Here is a 13,501-nt window from a genome sequence, read left to right on the forward strand (position 1 = left end):
ATATATGGGTTTTGTTTTTGTATCCATTCAGTCAGTTTGTGTCTTTTGGTTGGAGCATTTAATCCATTTACATATAAAGTAATTATTAATATATATGTTCCTATTGCCATTTTCTTAATTGTTTGGGGTTGATTTTGTAGATCTTTTTTCTTTTATATTTCTTAACTATATAAGTCCCTTTAACATTTGTTGTAAAGCTGGCTTGGTGGTACTGAATTCTCTTAACTTTTGCTTGTCTGAAAATCTTTTTACTTCTCCATCAATTTTGAATGAGATCCTTGCTGGGTTCAGTAATCTTGGTTGTAGATTTTTCCCTTTCAGTACTTTAAATATATCCTGCCATTCCCTTCTGACCTGCAGCATTTCTGCTGAAAGATCAGCTGTTAAGAATATGGGGTTTCCCCTGTATGCTATTTGTTGCTTCTCCCTTGCTGCTTTTAATATGCTTTCTTTGTGTTTAGTCTTTGTTAGTTTGATTAGCATGTCTTGACATTTTTCTCCTTGGGTTTATCCTGTATGGGACTCTTTGGGCCTCTTGGACTTGACTATTTCCTTTTCCAGGTTGGGGAAATTTTCAACTATAATCTTTTCAAAAAAAAATTTTAAACCCTTTCTTTTTCTCTTCTTCTTCTGTGACACCTAAAATTTGAATGTTGGCACACTTGATATTGTCCCAGAGGTCTCTGGGACTGTCTTCAGTTCTTGTCATTCTTTTTCACTTTATTCTGCTCTCCAGAAGTTATTTCCATCATTTTATCTTCCAGCTCACTAATTCATTCTTCTGCTTCATATAATCTGCTACTGATTGCTTCTAGAGTATTTTTAATTTCTTTTTAATTTCAGTAATTGTGTTGTCTCTGTATATTTTTTAATTCTTCTAGGTCTTTGTTAATTGATTCTTGCATTTTCTCCATTTTGTTTTCAAGGTTGTTGATCATCTTTACTATCATTATACTGAATTGTTTTTCAGGTAGTTTGCCTATTTCCTCTTCATTTACTTGGACTGCTGTGTTTCTAGTTTATTCCTTCATTGGTGTAGTATTTTTATGCCTTTTCATTATTTTTATTTTTTTAAACTTATTGTGTTTGAGGTCTCCTTCTCCCAGGCTTCAAGGTTGAATTCTTTCTTCCTTTTGGTTTCTGCTCTCCTAAGTTTGGTCCAGTGGTTTGTGTAAGCTTCATGTAGGGTAAGATTTGTACTGAGTTTTTGTTTGTTTTTTGTTTTTCCTCTGATGGGCAAGGCTGAGTGAGGTAGTAATCCCGTGCTGAAGATTGGGTTTGTATTTTTGTTTTGTTTGTTGTTTAGATGAGGCTTCCTGCATAGGGTGCTACTGGTGATTGGGTGATGCCTGGTCTTGTATTCAAGCGGTTTCCTTTGTGTGAGTTCTCGCTATTTGATACTCCCTAGGATTAGGCTAGGATCTTGCAGTTGGTGCTCCCACTCTTAAGGCTCAGGGCTTGATCTCTGAAGCCAATATCCTGTTTTCTTACCCTAAATTTCCTAAGGGCTTATTATAGGGAATGACTGCAGTCTGATGGCTACTAAATGGCAGGTATTCCAAAAAGTTTACTTTTTTAAAATCCCCTTCTAGTGTTGAAGCATCTCCTGCAGAGGCGTAGGTTGGCAGCAGCCCTTGGTGGGGACATGGGCACTGGAAGCAGCAGTGCTGGGAAATACATCTTGACAGAAGTCCTCTTGGATGTCGCACAGAGCCTGCAGCCTCTAGGACTCGCACTGCAGTCTTAACAGAGGAATTTTCACATTCCCTCTGAACCACAGTTTCTCCAGAGTGATTGTATGCTTTACGAAAAGTGAGGTGTGCCAATCACCCAGCCCATGCCTGCTGAGAAATAAAGCTTGGTTTCCCTTGATTAGTTGCTCTCTAAAGCCAGCCTAAAAGCTGAACTCAGTATATACTCAACATTCACATGTTAATGACACGATATTATATTAGTGTTAATGTTAACTCTTTACTTTTTTTTTCAGTAAAGTATAATTTATTTCCAGATTGAAAATAATTGTTTACATTTTTATACCACAGTTAAGTATGAACTCAGAATAACAATGTAGGCAAGTAATTAGGCATTATTAGTCCTATCTTGTTGAAGTAGAAAATGAGTTTTAAAGTAGCTGATATATCAGGAGTTGGGGTTTGAAATATACACACCACTATGCACAAAATACACAGTCAACAAGGACCTACTATAAAGCACAAGGAACTTTACTTAATATCCTACAATAACTTATAAAGGAAAAGAACCTGGAAAAGAATATATATGTATATGTGTATAACTAAATCACTTTGATGTCTACATAAAACACAACATTGTAAATAAATTATACCTCAATAAATAAAAATAAAAACCCACAAAGCTAAGAGACTTACTGAGACCCACGCAGTGATACATCAATAATATAGTTTTCAGTCAGCTAGTTTAAGCCTTTTTACTCAAATGCCACCATTCTCTTCATTAGACTATGTCCAAATTATGATCAAAAGAGTCCTCTAAATTCTTTCAATGTAATATCACACTGTGGTTTGTTGATAGGTATGTAAAGGGGCCCAGCTATTTCATAAATAATGAACAACAAACAAAGTTGAAACGAGAAAGCTGGGCAGCCATGGCAGGGAACACTGGCTTTAAAGCAAGAGCATTGATTACTGACCTTGACAATTCCATTTTCCTCTCTCCTTTCATCATTTTGCTCACAATTGCATCCTTTTCGATTTTAAAGTCTATTATGAATTCATACTGCAAAGAGGTTGTATAATGGCTTAGAAATTATATTAGGTCAGAGAAAAATTATTTTTTCTAATGATCCAAGATAATATGAGGGATAAGTGTGTTAAGCTTTCACCATGAAAACACAGGTACAGCTGAATTTCCACTGAAACTGGGGAACTGCTCACTCTTGTCTTTTTACCCAAGACGGACTATGAGGACAAAAGACCAAGACTGGCAAACACTATTGTCAGAGAAATTCCAGGGTCCAAGCAGACATAAAAGTTCCCTGTTAGGTGTACACCAGATCCTTCTCAATGCTCATATCAAAAGGGGGTCAAGCCAGCACGAGTAACAGATGCATGGCTCCAAGAGCACAAAGGTAAGTGAAGCAGGGACAGAAGGGCAGGGCAAAGATTAGAGGACTACAGAGCTTTGATACACAATGCCGAATTTGCACACACACACTTTATTCATATAATTCAGTTCCTTCAAAAGGAATACAAAGATGAATCAGAAGATGTTTTTCAACTCATACAAATAAGAAGGAAAAAATTAAAACAACCTAATAGTCCACAAATAGTGGACTGTTTTCATTACTTCTGTCCTCATGATAGGATATCGGGCAACCATTCCCTTGATGTTTACAAAGAATTCTAAGAACATAGAGAAATGCCTTTGATGTGATACCTAGTGTTTTTGAAAAGGTGTAAATATTTGCACAGTGATGTCAACTGTGTTTTTTTTTTTTTAAAGGGGGTAAACAGAAAAAAAGCTGGAAGGAAATACATGAAAATATGTGTTATAATTTTAGGTTGGTGGGATTAGAAGGAAATTCTTTCTGATGCATATTTTATCTGCATTTTCCATTATATTTGAAGTAATCATGTTACTTCAGTATCAGTAAAAATACTACCTTTCACAACTTTTACAGAACTACTAACATTTGTGGCATCCACTGAAACAGAGCTGAGCCCCTCTCTGATGCAGACTTTGTATCATTTGGAGCCAAAGAAAGGTGTATGCCAATGGAATTAGGTCAGTGAACTCTGTAGGTTCAGAGGTGATCCCAGACTACCTTAGAGAATTCCTACCCTCCAATTTCATGCCTTTTAGAGGATTTTCCTCTGTTATCCCCTGCATGGGGACTCAATTAAGCCAAACATGCTATATTATTGCATCTTTTTGTTTTATACAATAAAAACTGACCCAGTTAGCAATGATGATGTTGGAGATTTTTAAGAGATCTTGGTACAGATCTTCCCCAGAATGCTGGATTTTCCCCTATCTAGAAAATCATCCAGCAGTGGTAATTGTTTCTTTATGGGTTTTTAAAATAAAACTAAGGCAGAGTGGGCTTCCCTTGTGGTGCCAGTGTTAAAGAACCCACCCGCCACTGCAAGAGATATAAGAGACCCGGGTTAAATCGCTGGTAAGGGAAGATCCACTGGAGGAGGGCATGACAACATACTCCTTTATTCTTGCTGGAGAATCCCATGGACAGAGGAGCCTGGTGGACTACAGTCCATAGGGTCACAAAGAGTTAGACATGACTGAAATGACAACTTAGCATGCATGCAAAGGCAGAGTAAATATGTGCTTTAAAAAACAAACAAACCTGAGGTTTCCAGAGCATGCACCCTTCCCTGTAAACTTAAGGCCTTCCATTCACCTCTGATGTCATCCTTTTCCCATCAGTTCTCACCCTACTCCTCCTCACCTCCTTGATCCTTTAACCCTTTCTCATCCTCTGTGTTACTGAAAATGGTTGTTTTGAACAAGTCTTTTTACAGTCCATAAGAAGTTTATTCCAGAGTGTGATTTCTTCACAGATAAAATTTTGCTGCAAAAACCATAATGCAAATAGAGAAGCAAACAAAAAAGTCATCTAAAATAAGCAGCATACTTAGTGATTTCATTGATTTACATGCGGAAGTAAACTCCTTTCCCTGTCATAGACCAGGAAAAAACATCTGCAGAACAGTATTAGTTCACACACCACACTTTGAGCTACATTGCTCTACCCCTTCCCACTGGCCTGCAAATTTCATTTCAGTAACAAATTCATGGGATAAAGTGAAACAGGCTAACAGATCAAGGAGAGTTAGGGAGGGACTAGAGTTTTCAGGGGAGAATTGTGTTAGAAAGTGACATATGAGTTGGTAAGAAGCAGCTAGACAAGCAAAGATCTGGAAAAAGAATTTCCAGGTAGAGAAAACAGTTGGTACAAATATCCTCAGGTGGAATATGAAAGTTAAATAAAAATATAATTCAAAAATATACATGCACCCCAATGTTCACTGCAGCACTATTTACAATAGCCAAGACATGGAAGCAACCTAAATGTCCATCAACAGAGGAATAGATAAAGAAATGCAGTATATATACAGAGTGGAATATTACTCAGCCATAAAAAAGAACAAAATAATGCCATTTGCACAGACATGGATGGACCTAGCAGTTATCTTACTTAGAAATAAAACAGATAGAGGAACACAAATATTATAGGATATCACTCACATGAAGACTACAGTTAAAAAAATTATATAAATGAGCTTACTTACAAAATAGACATAGATTTTAAAAACAAACAAACTTACCAAAGTGGAGACATGCAGGTAGGATGATAAATTAGGAAACTGGGATTAATATATACACACTACTATATAAAACATGGACGATCAACAAGGACTTTGTTGTTGTTGTTCAGTTGCTAAGTCATGTCCAGCTCTTTGCAACCCCACAGACTGCAGCATGCCAGCCTTCCCTGTCCTTCACTATCTCCTGAAGTTTGCTCAAACTCATGTCCATTGAGTCAGTGATGCCATCCAACCATCTCATCCTCTGTCTTCCCCTTCTCCTCCTGCCCTCAGTCTTTCCCAGCATCAGGGTCTTTTCCAATGAGTCAGCTCTTCACATCAGGTGGCCAAAGTCTTGGAACTTCAGTTTCACTACCAGTCCTAATGAATATTCAGGATTAATTTCCTTTAGGATTGACTGGTTTGATCTCCTTGCAGTCCAAGTGACTCTCTAGAGTCTTCTCCAGCAGCACAGTTTGAAAGCAACAATTCTTCGGCACTCAGTTTTCTTTATGGTCCAACTCTCACATCCATACGTGACCACAGGAAAAACCATAGCTTTCACTAGACAGATCTTTGTGGGCAAAGTAATGTCTCTGCTTTTGAATATTCTCTCTAGGTTGGTCACAACTTTCCTTCAAAGGAGTAAGCGTCTTTTAATTTTATGGCTGCAATCACCATCTGCAGTGATTTTGGAGCCCAAAAAAATAAAGTATGACACTGTTTCCACTGTTTCCCTATCTATTTCCCATGAAGTGATGGGACTTGATGCCATGATCTTCGTTTTCTGAATGTTGAGCTTTAAGCACACTTTTTCACTCTCCTCTTTCACCTTCATCAAGAGGCTTTTTAGTTCCTCTTCACTTTCTGCCATAAGGGTGGTGTCATCTGCATATCTGAGGTGATTGATATTTCTCCTGGCAATCTTGATTCCAGCTTGTGCTTCCTCCAGCCCAGCGTTTCTCATGATGTACTCTGCATAGAAGTTAAATAAGCAGGGTGACAATATACAGCCTTGACGTACTCCTTTTCCTATTTGGAACCAGTCTGTTGTTCCATGTCCAGTTCTAACTGTTGCTTCCTGACCTGCATATAGGTTTCTCAAGAGGCAGGTCAGGTGGTCTGGTATTCCTATCTCTTTCAGAATAGTTTAAGCCAATAAGTTTATTTTTTTAATATAAATTTATTTATTTTAATTGGAGGTTAATTACTTTACAATATTGTATTGGTTTTGCCATACATCAACATGAATCCGCCATGGGTATACACGTGTTCCCTATCCTGACCCCCTTCACTCCTCCCTCCCCGTACCATCCCTCTGGGTCATCCCAGTGCACCAGCCCCAAGCATCCAGTATCATGCATCAAACCTGGACTGGCGATTCATTTCATATATGGTATTATACCTGGTTCAATGCCATTCTCCCAAATCATCCCACCCTCGCCCTCTCCAAAAGAGTCCAAAAGACTGTTCTATACATTTGTGTCTTTTTGCTGTCTCGCATACAGGGTTGTCATCACCATCTTTCTAAATTCCATATATATGCGTTAGTATACTGTATATTGTCACCCTGTTTATTTAACTTATATGCAGAGTACATCATGAGAAATGCTGGACTGGAAGAAACACAAGCTGGAATCAAGATTGCCAGGAGAAATATCAATAACCTCAGATATGCAGATGACACCACCCTTATGGCAGAAAGTGAAGAGGAACTAAAAAGCCTCTTGATGAAGGTGAAAGAGGAGAGTGAAAAAGTGGGCTTAAAGCTCAACATTCAGAAAATGAAGATCATGGCATCCAGTCCCATCACTTCATGGGAAATAGATGGGGAAACAGTGGAAACAGTGTCAGACTTTATTTTTCTGGGCTCCAAAATCACTACAGATGGTGACTGCAGCCATGAAATTAAAAGACGCTTACTCCTTGGAAGGAAAGTTATGACCAACCTAGATAGCATATTCAAAAGCAGAGACGTTACTTTGCCAACAAAGGTTCATCTAGTCAAGGCTATGGTTTTTCCTGTGGTCATGTATGGATGTGAGAGTTGGACTGTGAAGAAGGCTGAGCACTGAAGAATTGATGCTTTTGAACTGTGGTGTTGGAGAAGACTCTTGAGAGTCCCTTGGACTGCAAGGAGATCCAACCAGTCCATTCTAAAGGAGATCAGCCTTGGGATTTCTTTGGAAAGAATGATGCTAAAGCTGAAACTCCAGTACTTTGGCCACCTCATGTGAAGAGTTGACTCATTGGAAAAGACTCTGATGCTGGGAGGGATTGGGGGCAAGAGGAGAAGGGGACGACAGAGGATGAGATGGCTGGATGGCATCACTGACTCAATGGACATGAGTCTGAGTGAACTCCGGGAGTTGGTGATGGACAGGGAGGCCTGGCGTGCTGCGATTCATGGGGTGGCAAAGAGTTGGACATGACTGAGCAACTGATCTGATCTGATCTGATACTGTATTGGTGTTTTTCTTTCTGGCTTACTTCACTCTGTATAATAGGCTCCAGTTTCATCCACCGCATGACCTGTGGCGGATTCATTTTGATATTTGGCAAAACTAATACAATTATGTAAAGTTTAAAAATAAAATAAAATTTTAAAAAAAAGGAAAAAATAAAAATAAAAAGAACTGATTCAAATGTATTCTTTTTAATGGCTGAGTAATACTCCATTGTGTATATGTACCACAGCTTGCTTATCCATTCATCTGCTGATGGGCATCTAGGCTGCTTCCATGTCCTGGCTATTATAAACAGTGCTGTGATGAACATTAGGGTACACATGTCTCTTTAAATTCTGGTTTCTTTGGTGTGTATGCCCAGCAGTGGGATTGCTGGGTCATAAGGCAGTTCTATTTCCAGCTTTTTAAGGAATCTCCACACTGTTCTCCATAGTGGCTGTACTAGTTTGCATTCCCACCAACAGTGTAAGAGGGTTCCCTTTTCTCCACACCCTCTCCACAATTTATTGCTTGTAGACTTTTGGATCACAGCCATTCTGACTGGCGTGAAATGGAACCTTTTTGATTTGCATTTCTCTGATAATGAGTGATGTTGAACATCTTTTCATACGTTTGTTAGCCATCTGTATGTCTTCTTTGGAGAAATGTCTGTTTAGTTCTTTGGCCCATTTTTTGATTGGTTCCTTTATTTTTCTGGAATTCATCTGCAGGAGTTGCTTGTATATTTTTGAGATTAATTCTTTGTCAGTTGCTTCATTTGCTATTATTTTCTCCCATTCTGAAGGCTGTCTTTTCACCTTGCTTATAGTTTCCTTTGTTGTGCAGAAGCTTTTAATTTTAATTAGGTCCCATTTGTTTATTTTTGCTTTTATTTCCAATATTCTGGGAGGTGGGTCATAGAGGATCCTGCTGTGACTTATGTCGGAGAGTGTTTTGCCTATGTTCTCCTCTAGCAGTTTTATAGTTTCTGATCTTACATTTAGATCTTTAATCCATTTTGGGTGTATTTTGGTGTATGGTGTTATAAAGTGTTCTAGTTTCAATTCTTTTACAAGTGGTTGACCAGTTTTCCCAGCACCACTTGTTAAAGAGATTGTCTTTAATCCATTGTATATTCTTGCCTCCTTTGTCAAAGATAATAATAATAATAAGCTTAAAATAATTAACTGTATAGTACTCTATCTGTACCTAATATAGACATATATAGGTATACAATTTTAACACATTCTTACTGCTATAAATGATGTGTACTTAGTCAGTCATGTCCAACTCTTTGTGATCCCATGGACTGTAGCCCACCAGGCTCCTCTTTCCATGGGGATTCTCCAGGCAAGAATATTGGAGTGTGTTACCATTTCCTCCTCCAAAAGGCCATTAGGGAAGAGGAATATGGGGAGAATGAAAAGGAGTAAGGCTTTCTCCAAAATCATCTGAAATAAGCATCGAGTCCTCTTGGCTCCAGCTTGAAAATCTTCTGGGGTATGAGGGGTATGAGACACAGATTTAGCTCTTACCTTCAAGGCCCTCCATGTCTACATCCTTCTGTCTTCTTTTTTGATTTGGGCTGTGGTTCACTAGTCCTGGTTGGCTTAGGAGGGGCTTCTGCTTCCATGCCTGCTTTCTCTTTCTGGGCAAGTCAGATCTGTGGCAGGAGTTTTCTGCATTTCTTCCCAGAGTAATGTTGGCACATGCACTGGACGCCCACTACTTGAGGTAGTGCCGTGTAATCAGTCCTTTGTCTATCACACCTCCGACCACCCGATGTTTCAGTTGCCACTCCCAGTTCAACACTTGACATTGCTTGAACAGCTTCTTCAGCTCTGTTCACGGCCAGCTGATCTTTCCACCTGCAGCACCCAAAGCTGCAGTATGGTTGTGTAGTGTAGGATGTGCTGCTGCTGCTGCTGTCACTTCAGTCATGTCCGACTCTGTGGGACCCCATAGACAGCAGTCCACCAGGCTCCCCCATCCCTGGGATTCTCCAGGCAAGAACACTGGAGTGGGTTGCCATTTCCTTCTCCAATGCATGAAGGTGAAAAGAGAAAGTAAAGTCGCTCAGTCGTGTCCGACTCTTAGCGACCCCATGGACTGCAGCCTACCAGGCTCCTCTGCCCATGGGATTTTCCAGGCAAGAGTACTGGAGTTGATTGCCATTGCCTTCTCCAAGTGTAGGATGTGGAGTACTACAAATGATAAAATACACCATAGTCTTTATTACAAACTCTATATAGCCAGTTGAGTTTCACAGAATACTTTTGTTGATTTTCTCTGAATTCCTGAATCCATACCCAACCTGTTATTGCAACTGATGAAGAAGTCAAATTGTAAAGAATGTTGGTTCATATTCTTATTTAATGAGTAAGATAAAACAGCAAAGACGTATTTCAAAACTTCATTCATTTTATGCTGAGAGATGTTCTTCCTTATTTGGAAAACAATTTTTAAATCCAAGAAGACTATTTCCTCTATTTTTTGTACTATTCACAAGGTAACTACTACATAAATGAAAACTATTGCAGTTGCTCTATTATTAACACTTTCTTCATCACCGTGTTTAGTCTAGCTCAGCAATCAATAAACATATTCTGTGAACAGTCAGATATTTTAGGATTTGAATGCCATATATATCTGTATCAGATATTCTCCTCTGTGTGTGTGGTGTGTTTTTGTTTGTTTGTTTGTTTGTTTAGTTTGTTTGTTGTTATAACCTCATAAAAATGTAAAAAGCATGCCTAGCTCTGTAGCCATGTAAAACCAGTCCTGGGCTGGTTTTGTTTCATGGTTTTGTTCTACGGTTTGTCAGATCCTGATCTAGACAATAAACAAAGCAATAAATCAAATACACTTTGATTTATATCATTTGCCAATTTCTGCACTCTAACTACTTACAGCATGGCCAATTTCAAGCTACTGACATGACGGCAGTACATGTGGAGTCAGGAAGAAATGCACAGTAGAATATCACTTGTCTTAGCCTGCTCAAACTGTTGTAACAAAATGCCACAGACTGGGTGATATGAACAACAGAAACTTATTTTTTCACATTTTCAGAATCTGAGAAGTCGAAGACCAAGGTGCCAGCTGACTTGGTTTTTGGTGAGAGTTTTCGTGGTTTGCAAGCAGCCCCCTTCTCTCCGTGACCTCATGGGGCAGAAAGAGAGAGTGCTAGGTCTCTACTGTCTCTTCGTTTAAGGACACTAATCTTACCCTATCAGGACCCCACCCTGATGACCTCATTAAACCTTAATTATGTCCTTACCTATCTCCAAACGCAGCCACATTGGGGTGCAGGCTTCAATGTATGAACTTGAGGACACATTTCAGTCCACAGAACCATTACACAGCAGTGCTATCACACAGATGGAAGATCATAGGCAACAATAGTAAAATATAGAAGAATAATTAGGAAACGATGACTTTTCAGTATTCATTACTTTTGTTTTAATATAGTTCACTTCATTGTACATTTGCATCATTTAACATGGGCTATGTTAAACGGGCTGTTGGGATGCCTGAGAAGTTCATGACATGTTCTCACAAGCCATTCTGAGCAGATTCCAACCAGTCCCAGCACACCATTGCCAAAGCAAGTTAGTTCCAGAGCTGGTTCTAGAATCCGCATTTTTGTTTAATCCAGTGTTCTTTCTTTGCCCTTCAGCAAGTTGCCAAGACAACCTAGTCAGTACATGTACTGCCTAGGTAAGAATGCTGAAGAGACAATATTTAAAATCATAATAGAAGTTATCTAAATGTAAAAATATAAATTCATATATTAACACATCCCTATCAAGATTAAAAAGAAATTTATGACAAGACAGTTTTCAGTAGGAAAACTGAAAAAAATTAACAAAAACAAAACTCTTGAAATAGAACAAAGGAAAAGACTACCTACAATGGAATGGCTGTTAAAAGGAGCATAGAATCTCACAACAGCAAGTGAAGTCAGAACATGAAATGTTACATTTAAAGGTTTGAGAGAAGATCACTGTCAACAGGAACTGCTAGCTAAAATACACTATTATATTCTCAAAAAAAAAAGGAAATGCAATCAAACTATTGTGCCAAATAGGTTTTGTTTCTTTTTTTTTTTTTAATTTCCTCAAGCGTTAAAAGATATGGAGACTAATAGATTTTAATCCCACATCCTATAAATCCATGACTTACTCATTATGCACAGAATTCCTGTACTAATTGACTCTTTGCTTTCTTGACTATCCAGAACATTCTTGACAATATTTTGACTAAGTATTAAAGAAGTATTATGGGACTTCCCTGGTGGTTCAGTGGTTAAGAACCCACCTGCCAATGCATGGGACACAAGTTCGATTCCTGGTCCAGAAAGATAGATCCCATATGCCTCAGGGAAACTAAATCCACATGTGACAACTACTGAAGTCTGTGCCTCAAGCAGTGCTCCACAATAAGAGAAGCCACCTGAATGAGAAGCCCACATACGCAACTAGAGATTTGTTGTTGTTCACTCGCTAAGTCATGTCCAACTCTGTGACCCCATGAACTGCACCACGCCAGGCTTCCCCGTATTTCTCTGTCTCCCTGAGTTTGCTCAAACACGTGTCCATTGAGTCAGTGATGCCATCCAATCGTCTCATCCTCTGTTGCCCCCTTCTTCTCTTGCCCTCAGTCTTTCCCAGCATCAGGGTCTTTTTCAATGAATAGTGCCAGCTAATAGAGAAAGCCCACACACAGCAATGATGACCCAGCACAACCAAAAATGAAGAAATAAATAAAGGTATTATAAACCAATATTTTCCCAAATACCTATGTATTCCAATCAATAAAGGACACATTATAAAACAATTGGGGGCTTCTCTTGTGGCTCAGATGCCAAAGAATCTACCTGCAATGCAGGAGGTTCCATCCCTGGGTTAGGAAGAGCCCCTGGAGAAGGGAATTGCAACCATTCCAGTATTCTTGCCTGGAGAATTACATGAACAGAGGAGCCTGATGGGCTACAGTCCATTGTATCACAAAGAATTGGACATGACTGAGTGACTAACACACACTATAAGACAATACACCCAAAAAACGTAGTTGTATATCAGAATTTGGGAGGGATGGATCCCAAGAATCTCTATTTTTAACAAATGCTGATGGTGACTCCAATATAACTAGGCCAGTATCTGCTGTCAGACAACATTTGAGAACTCTTAGTATGAATGAAAAAATTACTCTAAAGATCATGCAGTTCAGCAAGCTCAATATTTCCTATTCCTTTTCTGGGGGTCCTTTTCAATCTTATTTCTATCAAACTTTATACTAGTATTTTGTTTCAGTCCTATGGACAATATGAACAAAATGTAATTTCACTAGTTTTCTCATAAAAGTTAGTACGCCAAAACTGTAAGCATATGCTATTTCTCCAAACTGTTTCCAAACTTTCCTCTCTGTTTCCTTTGCAAATTCTTGAATTTTTTTATCTCCTTATCAAATTTGCTTTCAGGAAAGGATTAGATAAGTTTATTCACACTAACACAGAAACAGCAATATGAGGGCAACCTCAATTTCACTCTTTCAAATGCTAAATTCCATCTCATCAACAAATCCTATCAACATCATGATGTATCTATCCAAGAAGCCAACCACTTCTTGCGACTTTTTCCACTAAAACTCTAATGAGGCCACCAGCCTCTTGTGCACAACTTGTATAATAGCATCATAATAGATTTTCTTGGTTATGCCTTTGTCTGCCATCACTCTCTTCTCAATATA

At 38.8% G+C, this 13,501-nt stretch overlaps 1 protein-coding gene and 1 pseudogene across 2 annotated transcripts in view; both read right to left on the bottom strand.

Moving 5' to 3' along the window:
* Positions 1 to 13,501, bottom strand: part of NELL1 (neural EGFL like 1) — a 1,049,219-nt gene that overhangs the window by 638,475 nt on the left and 397,243 nt on the right. The window lies entirely within an intron of this gene.
* LOC106701146 (uncharacterized protein C11orf98-like) lies at positions 9,275 to 9,691 on the bottom strand (annotated as a pseudogene).

Source organism: Bos mutus, chromosome 29 (genome assembly GCF_027580195.1).
Source record: "Bos mutus isolate GX-2022 chromosome 29, NWIPB_WYAK_1.1, whole genome shotgun sequence".
Lineage (NCBI taxonomy): Eukaryota > Metazoa > Chordata > Mammalia > Artiodactyla > Bovidae > Bos > Bos mutus.